Source organism: Rosa rugosa, chromosome 5 (genome assembly GCF_958449725.1).
Source record: "Rosa rugosa chromosome 5, drRosRugo1.1, whole genome shotgun sequence".
In the NCBI taxonomy this organism is placed as follows: Eukaryota; Viridiplantae; Streptophyta; class Magnoliopsida; order Rosales; family Rosaceae; genus Rosa; species Rosa rugosa.
Genome location: NC_084824.1, coordinates 26,174,522 through 26,185,392, shown reverse-complemented (window position 1 = coordinate 26,185,392; position 10,871 = coordinate 26,174,522). Strand labels below are relative to the sequence as shown.

At 37.0% G+C, this 10,871-nt stretch overlaps 1 long non-coding RNA gene across 7 annotated transcripts; it reads left to right on the top strand.

Moving 5' to 3' along the window:
* The first annotated feature begins 3,847 nt into the window (after positions 1-3,847).
* LOC133708305 (uncharacterized) lies at positions 3,848-9,055 on the top strand. Of its 7 annotated transcripts, XR_009845749.1 has the most exons (9): positions 3,848-3,978; positions 4,123-4,184; positions 4,932-5,032; positions 5,191-5,249; positions 6,411-6,451; positions 7,138-7,230; positions 7,751-7,885; positions 7,987-8,061; positions 8,594-9,055. It is a non-coding gene; the product is annotated as an uncharacterized LOC133708305 (long non-coding RNA). The 7 variants fall into 7 exon arrangements; XR_009845748.1 differs by lacking the exon at positions 7,987-8,061 and having other exon boundaries at positions 8,600-9,055; XR_009845745.1 differs by lacking the exon at positions 7,987-8,061.
* The last annotated feature ends 1,816 nt before the right edge of the window (positions 9,056-10,871 follow it).

Here is a 10,871-nt window from a genome sequence, read left to right as displayed (position 1 = left end):
TTGGGACATCTGACGGAAGGATTCTCAAGTAGACGAACCGGTGATGCCCTTGCCCTTTGAAGGTTGTATAGATAAAAAAGAGGGTTATTTAGCCGTATTGCGGTATTACGCCTGATTCGGTTGACCTAGTGGATCGAACTCCTAATCGTGGCAAAATGAAATGATTTTTGGACCTAACCCCTAAAAAAATTCGATCCAAACGCGCTCCGTTAACCCGGCGGATCGTTGATAGCTCGATTTAAATCTGCATCCGCCGGATTAACGGATACCTGATCCGCTAATCCGACCCGTTATAATTTCAAATATTTTAAAATTTTAAATAGTAATATTAATTTTATATCATGATACCTCATAAGATATTAATAAAATATTAAAACAACATGAAAAGTATCACCAAAAGTAGAATTACATTATCAAAATTCTTAATGCTTCTTGGAATCTTGGGTGATAGATTGTCCCTTAGATTTCTGTAAAAATAATGTATTAGAAATTCTTCATCTTTTATATTTTATATATTTTAAAAATAATAATATATTAATAAAAAAATAATATTTTATTATTTCAAAAACGGGCCGGATTCTTCATATTTTATATTTTATATATTTTAAAAATAATAATATATTAATTAAAAAATAATATTTTATTATTTCAAAAACGGGCCGGATAATTAACTGATCGGATCGACCTAGATCCGTATTTGATCCGGTAAATAAACGGGTTAACGGATTCAGATCATTAACGGATCAAAACTTTCGATCCAAACCCGTCCAATAGTCACGGATCTGGAGCGGGTCCGGATCAAAATCCGGTCCATTTACAGGTCTAGGTGGTTTCCTCACTATTTCCTCTCACTATTTGTCCTATTGCAAATGATTTTGATGAGCCACAATTCTAATATGGACCAAGGTCCAGATAGACCACGGTTAAATTCGGCGTGTGAAGAGCAAGCGCGGTTTAGGGGCGAGTGAAGAAGAAATCTGACGGCGTGGGATCTGCAACTGTTGGGTTGTTGACTGTTCCCCGACTTCGTCCTCCTTGAGGTTCCTTCCGTCCTCCATTAAACCACCTGCACAACGGAGACCACCGAGGCGGAGGAGATCCAGAGACGGCGACCCCTTCATCGATTCCATGGTCGGCGATTTCAACAAGCCAACCTCGAAACCCCCGATGGGCTTCAACGAGAACGGCTCCGCCACCCTAAAGCTCATCTGCGACGGCAGCGCTGTGGCTCCAGAAGCACCACCCCAAAACCGTAACCTACAACGTCGACGTTGGCGGTGGTGCTGTTGTAGACGGCGAAGTTCTGGGCCGATGGCGGCGACGTCGAGATATATATATAAATTTTTTATTAACGGTGCAGATCAAAAGCTGCAGTGCGTACGGTCCAGATCGAACCTCTAAAAAATTATTTTCTAATAAATAACTGATATGTTTTTAATAATATAATACATAAATAATTTTTTTAATTCTAAAATTTCTAAAAATTGTAATAAATAGATCTGGGGTCGGCAAAAATTCATAAAAATTCTCAGAAACTCAACGTGACATGTACCTTAATATTGTGTCTCAAAACTTTTACTCGTGAACGGTCTAGTCATTTGAAGTGTGAGTTAATAGAAATAAGAAAAAAAACTTGGTCGGTTGACCGAGCGGATCAACGTAATACCTATTATGGAATTTTCCGAATTTTTGACCTAAAGCCTAAAATGATGTACTTGGCACATCTAAAGGATGGTATCTTAATCTCACAATCCAACTTTACCCTTGGTCTTTGAACCGTGTAGTGAAAAAAATAGGGTTATTAAAACTAAGTCGTTTGACCGAGCCGATCGACATCGTAACGATGACGAATTTATTTGAATTTTTGAACGGATGACGAAAATAATGTACATGACACATCTGACGGAGGATTTCTCTAGTGTACGATCCGACGACGCCCTTGCCCTTTGAAGGTTGTAGAGAACAAAAATACGGTTACTAACCCTTAATCGTTTGACTGAGCCGATCGATATGCTAACGATGACATATTTTTCTCAGTTTTGGAGCCGAAACCTAAAATAATATTATTGGGACATCAGACAGAAGAATTATCAAGTGCACGATCCAACGACGACCTTGCCCTTGGAAGGTTGTATAGGAAAAAAAATAGGGTTATTAAGCCTTAGTCGTTTGACCGATCCGATCGACACCCTAACGAGGACGGAGTTATTAGAATTTTTGAACGGAAGCCTAAAATAATGTACATGGCACATCTGACAGAGGATTTTTCAAGTGCAATCTGATGACGCCCTTGCCCTTTGAAGGTTGTAGAGAACAAAAATAGGGTTACTAACCCTTAATCGTTTGACTGAGCCGATCGACATCCTATCGATGACGGATTTTTCTAAATTTTTGACTGGAAGACTCTAATAATGTACTTGGGACATCGGACGGAAAGATTCTCAAGGGCACGATCCGACGACGACCTTGCCCTTCGAAGGCTGTGTAGGGAAAAAATTGTGTTATTAAGACCTAGTCATTTGACCGACCTGATGGCCATACTATCGATGACGGATTTTTCTAAATTTTTGATTGGAAGCCTCTAATAATGTACTTGGGACATCAGACAAAAGGATTCTCAAGTACACGATCCGACGACGACCTTACCCTTGGAAGGTTGTATAGGGAAAAAATTGTGTTATTAAGACCTAATCGTTTGACCGATGCGATCGACATCCTATCGATGACGGATTTTTCTAAATTTTTGACTGGAAGCCTCAAATAATGTACTTGGGACATCCGACGGAAGGATTATCAAGTGCACGATCCGACGACAATCTTGCCCTTGGAAGGTTGTATAGGGAAAAAATTGGGTTGTTAACTCTCTGTCGATTGACCGAACCGATGGCCATACTATCGATGACGGATTTTTCTAAATTTTTGACTGGAAGCCTCAAATAATGTACTTGGGACATCTGACGGAAGGATTATCAAGTGCACGATCCGACGACAATCTTGCCCTTGGAAGGTTGTATAGGGAAAAAATTGGGTTGTTAACTCTCTGTCGGTTGACCGAACCGATGGCCATACTATCGATGACGGATTTTTCTAAATTTTTGACTGGAAGCCTCAAATAATGTACTTGGGACATCGGACAGAAGGATTCTCAAGTGCACAATCCGACGACGACCTTGCCCTTGGAGGGTTGTATAGGGAAAAAATTGGGTTGTTAACTCTCTGTCGGTTTACCGACCCGATGGCCATACTATCAATGACGGACTTTCCTAAATTTTTGACTGGAATCCTAAAATATTATACTTGGGACATGTGACGGAAGGATTCTCAAGTGCACGATCCGATGACGACCTTGCCCTTTGAAGGTTGTATAGATAAAAAATAGGTTTATTAAGCCCTAGTCGTTTGACCTAGCCGATGGACATACTATCAATGACAGATTTTCCTAAATTTTTGACTGGAATCCTAAAATATTGTATTTGGGACATATGACGTAATGATTCTCAAGTGCACGATCCGATGACGACCTTGCCCTTCGAAGGTTGTCAAGCAAAATTTATAATATTCATTTTCAAGCGTGGAGTTGATACATATTGCGGTATTACACCTCATTTGGTTGACCTAGTGGATCGAAAGTACTTACCTCTTTTAAGGAAAGAGAGTACTTAAACTCTGCGTTTTTTATTAATTTAATGACATGTACTTCTCAAAAAAAAAAAAAAAAAAAATACATATACTCCAAGATGATTATAGGGGCTGATCCAAGTAGTAACTCGGTTGGGCTGAAGGCCCACCAACATTTTTGGGGCCAAAAATAAACTAGGTCATAACTTTATCTTTTCTTTTTGTTCACCAAAAATAACCCGCGAAACCGAAGACACCAACCCAGGCTACCTAGCACAGCGGCGATTCTGACTCTGTTCACTTCTTCTCCTCCTCCAGTCCTCCTCTCGGTCACCGAGCTCCAGGAGTCCCGACCTCCAGGTATCTCTCTCCCTCTCCGTCTTCTTCTCTTCTTATTCGTAATGTGAAAGCTCTATTTTTTTATTTATTTTTCTGACTTTTTGATCTTCAGTTCTTCACATCGTTAGCGGGTTATTCACTTATTCTTCTACTTCAATTGATCAGTTATTCGGCAGCTGGGCGGCTCGGCCATTTGAAATTGAAATTGAATCCGTCAGGTTAAAGAGGTATAAAGGCACACCCATTTGATATTGCAATTGAAATTGTAATGAAATTATGAAATTGTATGTAGCTGATAAAACCCAGTTCTTGGGTGTGTCGGGTGTGCTGAGATTTGTGGCACTGTGCGTGTGAATCAACATTGAAATTACAGTAAAGATGTTGTAACTTCTAAGCTTTTATAAAACCCAGCAACTGCTCACTATAAAAGTTAGTATTGAGAAGCAGATGGCCACAATTCCACAAATGAAAGCTTGAAAAAAAACAAGGAAAAAAGCAAGCTGATTAAATCTTCCTATTTTGATACAAATGAAGGATCAGCATTTACTAATTACTATCTATCATTAGTACTTTCTTAGGTCATTATGTTAGCTGTACATTTTTTGTGGGGTGTATGTGTATTGCTTCAGCCTGCATGTGTGTGAATTATAATTGTATTGGCATTGCTCTCATATATCTAATATAAGTTAATTAGGTGTTACACTAAAATGTGAAATCATGATCCGAATACGAAGGGAAATTTTTCCCCCTTTGTTAAGAAGTTCAACCCCCATCGAGCTTGTAATACTGGATCTACCCCTGGTTGATTCATGCATTTATCCTTTACTGCGGTAGAAAGAATGTTCAGATAATGAGTTCTGAGTCATGTTATCTGTACGAACACTTTTATCATTTGTTTGAATCTATGCCTCCTTTGGCTTGTCATGGTTATATGCTTATGGTAGACTTGAAATCATTTTGTCATCCTCTTGTAGGATAGCAGATGGGCTGCTACCACTATCAGATGATCTACGATATGGCAAGACCTTGGTCGAATATTGTATCAGAAATCAGAAGTGCTTCATAATCATAGATGGTAAGACCTTTCCTGATCTAAAAACACCCCAATGACTCTTATACAAAAAAAGATGTGCCATTTCGCTGTTGCATGGTCCCCAAAGATTGTCCTGCATGCAAAACCAATACCGTCAATCCATAACCTGATGTTACTAACAAAACCTGTTTGAATTTCAGTTGGGTGGGAGCGCGGGGTAATCAAAAGCTGTTTGAATTTCCGTAAATAGAGACAACAGGTAACTATTCCCTGAGTTAGCTTACATAACTGCATTGTGGTAAACTTATTCCCACAAATCATTCAAAATTCATTCTTGCCTTCTGCATTATTGTCAATCCATATTTTAGATATTCATTCTGTCAGAACATATGTAACTCCCACGTCACATTCTAAATATGACTAATATTTGTTCCTTGCATGTTTTTCGTTTACATTTTCCATTTAATTCCTATCTGTGATACCAGATTTCTTACATGGATAAAAGAGAGAATAGCTCAGTAGCTTTAGCTTGAGAGCATGCAGCAACATTCACATTGCCTCTTTCCACAGGTTTATACCGGGTTTTTATATTATGACAAGGGTTTTTTTATGAGTATCTGTTAGGTTGTGTAACACCTCTAGAGGGTGGAAGTGATCACAAAAATAAGTCTAATAGTCATGGGTAGCAATATTGCTTTTGCTTGTCTGATTATGTATAATTACTATTTGTAGTAGTAGAAATGGTAATGATAATATACAGAGTAGTAGTGATTGCAGTAGCAACAATAGCAATAATCAATAAATTAGGATTTGAGTTAAATTGATTTCTTAATTAGACCAAAAAGGTCATGTCAATCATGTATGTTACTTGATGTCATGGGTCATTAGCAACTCCTCCAGTATGCAATCTCTGAATTTAGTTTACATGGTTATTATTAAGTGTTTTTTGTGCTTGCAAACCCCATAAGCTGAAAATTAAATTAAATGAAATGATATTTCATAAAACTACTAGTAATTCTATGTCAGTAAAAACTATCTAAGGTTGCCAACTTCTTCTTGAACACAGCTGCCATTTTTGGTTTTCAATGTTGGGAAATTGATTCATAATGTTACTCCTCCAATGTAAGGATGACAAAGCTTCTATTAACGGTTTGATTAATTTCCTAACATACCAGACTCTCCAGCTTGACTCAATAGCTAACCTCAACCATCTTCTTCGCAGTTACTGTTGGTTTAGTGTGGTAGGAGTAATTAATAGCTCTAGTATATGTTTCTCTATTATTGCAGTTTACTACTTGGTGATTACCTTTAATGTTTACCTGTTTTGTTTAGTACAGTATGACCCTTGTTTTCAGTTCATATATAATCATGAATTATTGGATTGTGTTCTCAATTCTAAGTGCAAACCTTTCTGTTTCAGTGGGAGCAAAGAGGAAAGCATGGATACCAGCAGGATTAAAGGTAGTGCTCAGAACCGAGTTGCACGATTTATGGTTTAAACATATCTGTTGGCACTATCACCACGTTTGTGATATGCTCTGGAGGGAAGTCTCAGCTGTTACTTTTCGGCACATTGCATTTCTACTCTGAAATTATCTTTGAGCAGTTGCCTATTCAGCTTATAGTTAGTCATGGAAGTTTCATTTTGATACGGAACTTTAACTGGTCTGTTCGGCAGTTGCCTATTAAGCACAGAAAATGTTTTGGAAGTTGCACTTTGATTTGAAACTTCAAATGGCCTGTTTAGCAGTTCCGTATTCAGCTTATATGTATTGTGCAACTGGGTTTAGACATAGTAGTTGCATTGCTATAAATAGGAATTCCGTAGGGCTCAATACTTTGCGGATGAAAATAGTTTAACATTGGAAGTTGGAAGTTAAGTAGTATGGTTTAGCTGCGGAAGATAACAGTCTTTCCTATGTATTTGAGCTTTAGTAATATCTTTACAAAGCAATAACATGCAAGCACTCTAGTATGTATGTTATTTTATATTTTGCTCTGATTTTAGATCTGAACCACTTTGTTTATAAATGAGTCATAGAGCCTATGTTTGGACAAAAGAGAGACTGCTAAATTAATTTGTTATTGAAGATACAGATCATTTCATTTATTTAAATTGCTATTGTGGTGCTTCTTAACTGAACTAGCACACAAGGCCGACTCAATGTATTTTCAGCCTTTTCTACTAGCATCTTCATCGGTTTCGCATCATTCAGTACTGAGGATCACACAACCCTTTGGTAAGTCAATTATCTTTCTCTCTATTTCTTTTATCTTTTGATTATCTGTTCCAGCTCCCGTAGTTTCATGCCTGGAATTACCTGGTATAAAATTTGTTTTAGTGTTTGTCACATGATATATAAAATTTGAGTATTGCACGATTTAAAGCTTGCTACTTTAACTTTGTTAAGCGATTTTATCTTTCTAGTAATTTATTTTTGTTTTAATAATATTGATGTCATCGTTATATTTATGCCTTATTTTTCAAGGTATGGTTGCTTTCTGTATTAGTAACCTGGGCTTATAAATTTAGTTGAGATGGTGGCAATAGCTTTAAGGGTTTGTCATTGACTTTCACGACTGTTTACTTAAGAAAGTTATGCCCCATAGTTTATATTTGTTGTTTAGGCTTGACTTTTTAATTTCAAAAGCTACAATCCCACATTTGGCTTTCTTAAAACCTAAAGGCCGGTAGTTGTTGAATTTCAGCTTTCACTCTATCCACTTTTATAGTTGTCTCCCCTGATTTGAACTGACCAGGAACTAAAACATTAAGAGGAGCATTGGCAATGCCATTGATGATCCAAGGAATGAAGAAGGATGTAATTTAGTATTCCATCATTACATGCCGAAAACCTGAATAGACCACAGTATGATGGGGGGTTTCTACAGAATGTAAGTGCTCTTATACACTCATATCCATGCCTTTATTTCTTTGGCTACAAATCTCAGCTTTCACTTCATCTATACAATTGTGTGCCTTGATTTGCACTTAGGAGGATCATAATCAATAAGTGAAGCATGACAGTGCCATTGATGATTTAAGGACACATGAAAGGTCCAAGTATTCGGTAACTATTCACGAAAGCCTTAGTATGATGGGGTTTCTACTCTGTCAGTGCAGTTTTAATTTGTCTGTCTGCAAGTCTTGCAGATGGAAACAAAATCTGTAGATGCATCTTATTTATCCCAAATGTGTGCCTTACTTTTTGTAATCATCAGTCATCAGACAATTTCTCGCTATACCTCATTTTTTATATATGGTAAGTATGCAAAAAAAAACTCAACCCCGCATCATCGCGCGGGCTACTTGACTAGTTCATATAATTTTATGTTTTTCATTTGCTTAATGATTTCGGCCTTATAAAATTACTATTGGACCGCATGAGAATTCTTTAAATTGCATCCTTATCCAAAATTCTTTTAATGGCTTCCTCTTATTTTTGCAGAATTGTAGGTCTCGTTTAGTTCGAACACAGTTTATCTCTATATTGCAACAATATCTGAACTGATTGAACAAAATACGTCGTTCCATACACTATCCAATTGATTTTTCCTCAAGTTCTTAACTACATGCTGACCCATTTTTTACATTTATTCAAGCTGAAGCTGTTTGGTCATGGTGAGAAGGAAGCAAACCGCTAATCGTATTCGAAATTCCACTTTGGAGGGTAATGCTAAGCGTACCGGTCAAAGAACCAATAACCCGCCTGGGGTTGTAATGGCCATTTGAAGGGTTGATTTTTATATGATAGCACACTTCTAATGGAAATACGTTGACCCCCTTGGGCTTTTAGTGATGCCAATTTAGTTTATGGTGTTTTACCGTAATTCTCTCGAGCAATAATGCTTCCCAATTTAGTCTACGTTATGTTTCACCGGATAAGTAGGCACTGCATTATGGTTATTTCTTGATACATGTCCTGTCCGTGCTAAGCTCAGCTCAAAGAACACTAGTGTAAACCATGTTGTAGTCTCCAATGTGATGTTTTCGAAACCAAAGATGTAGACGATAAAAAAGTCAACTAATTATATTGAAGTGCCTATATTGAAATGGAAATTGCAATCACCATTTGGAATCTAAAATGGATTGTTCGGCAGTTTCTGAATTTGAAAACTAGTCTTCCGGAAATATTAGGTATCTGAAATGGAAGTTGCGATCACCATTCGGAAATTAAAATGACCTGTTCAGCAGTTTCTGAATTTGTAAAATTGTGTATATTCGCATTTCACCTACTTTATATGGCCATTGCATTGCAATATTCCACACAATACAATAAAAATGTCTTATTACTTAGGTCAATGTAATCAACTTGAACTTAAGAAACATATTAATGACCAATGAACTCTCGGCTTCATTTAACAACTGTAAATTAAGTGGAATCTCCCTACATTGAAGTTTCTTTTAATGCCAATTTCAGACGCGACGCAACCTTCTGAAATGCTTATCTGTTTCTCCAAAACATAATTCTGAACTCATCCATATAAATTCTTCCAATCTGGCACACTGGCATTAAAAGCCTCTTTTTTTTTTTTTTAAATTTATTTATTTATTTTAGCATTGGAGGAATTTGGATGTTGAAACATGTGTAAAGAGATGGCATGGCGATCAAACCTAGAGCTCTTCATCACTAGAGTAGAAATGAAAGGTGGTAGTTTTGATGAGAATGTAAAACAGGCCGAGGTGTGAATTCAGCATCAAGTTGTGATTGAAGTCTAGTCCCCTTTGTCAAATATTAAGCATACAGACTCTAGTTTGGTCATATCAAGTACTTACACTAACTTTCTAGAAGTTGGAATAAGCAAAATAATGAAAACAGCCAATTTCATCTTTAGACAATGTTTATCTGTAACTTGTCCTAGAATTGAAGTTTATTTACCACCAAATGCATTACAGATTATCTGCATGTGTGCAAGTTCAACAATGGTCAAACTATTAGGTTGAGTTCATACATATCCATATTCAGAAAGTAATTTATACACTAGTTCTATACAATGAAAGTAATTTAAACTTAATTTCTCCAAGGAGCTCACACACAATTTATATTTCCATGTAAGGAATAGATTGACAACAAGATTAAGAAATTCTATATATGGATATACTAGGATTGAGCTTGTAATCAAGGTGGTCTTGAACAACAATTAAACAGGAATATGTCCCATCCACCGGCCCTCTTTGGCTCCCCTATCAAGATGTATCCAGCAAGCCATAGTCAGTAACCACCAAAATTTTCCCATTCAACATGGCAGCAAGATTCCGATAGAAAAAAGAAAATATATATGGCAGCAAGACATGTCAGACACAAGAACATTAGTAACAGCAAGAAAAGTAACAAACTATCAACAAAAAGCTAGTGCTCGAACATCATAAGCTAGTAGCATACTAAATACCTAGAACTCGAAAATAACAATAATCGAGACCATATCTGGTTTGGAAACCTTCTCCCCTGAATTACTAAGCTCACCGGAGGTCTCCGCCAGAAATTTTGGGTAGCAACAATAAGAAGAAAACTATACAAAAGAAGAGATCTTTTGTCATTTAGTTGAATCAAGGCCTGGGAAGAAAGCAATCTACTGACATGATCATTTGATGCCAATGAGCTGGTATCGTCGATTTTGGTTCCAAATGCACAGAGCTCAATCCTCTTCAAGCCTGCATATGCATAGAGATACCAACATCAAATAATAAAATGACAAGAAGGAAGAGGATGCAGAGGAATTGAAAAGAGTATTAGCATATTACTAAATCACACACATACAAATATTCACATTTTGGTTCAATGCATTCATTATCAGTCAAGACAAAGAAACCCTTGAGCTGCAATTTTGGGATTTTAATTTCTAGAATAAGAAATGGTCTCTCAGAAATTACCATTGAATT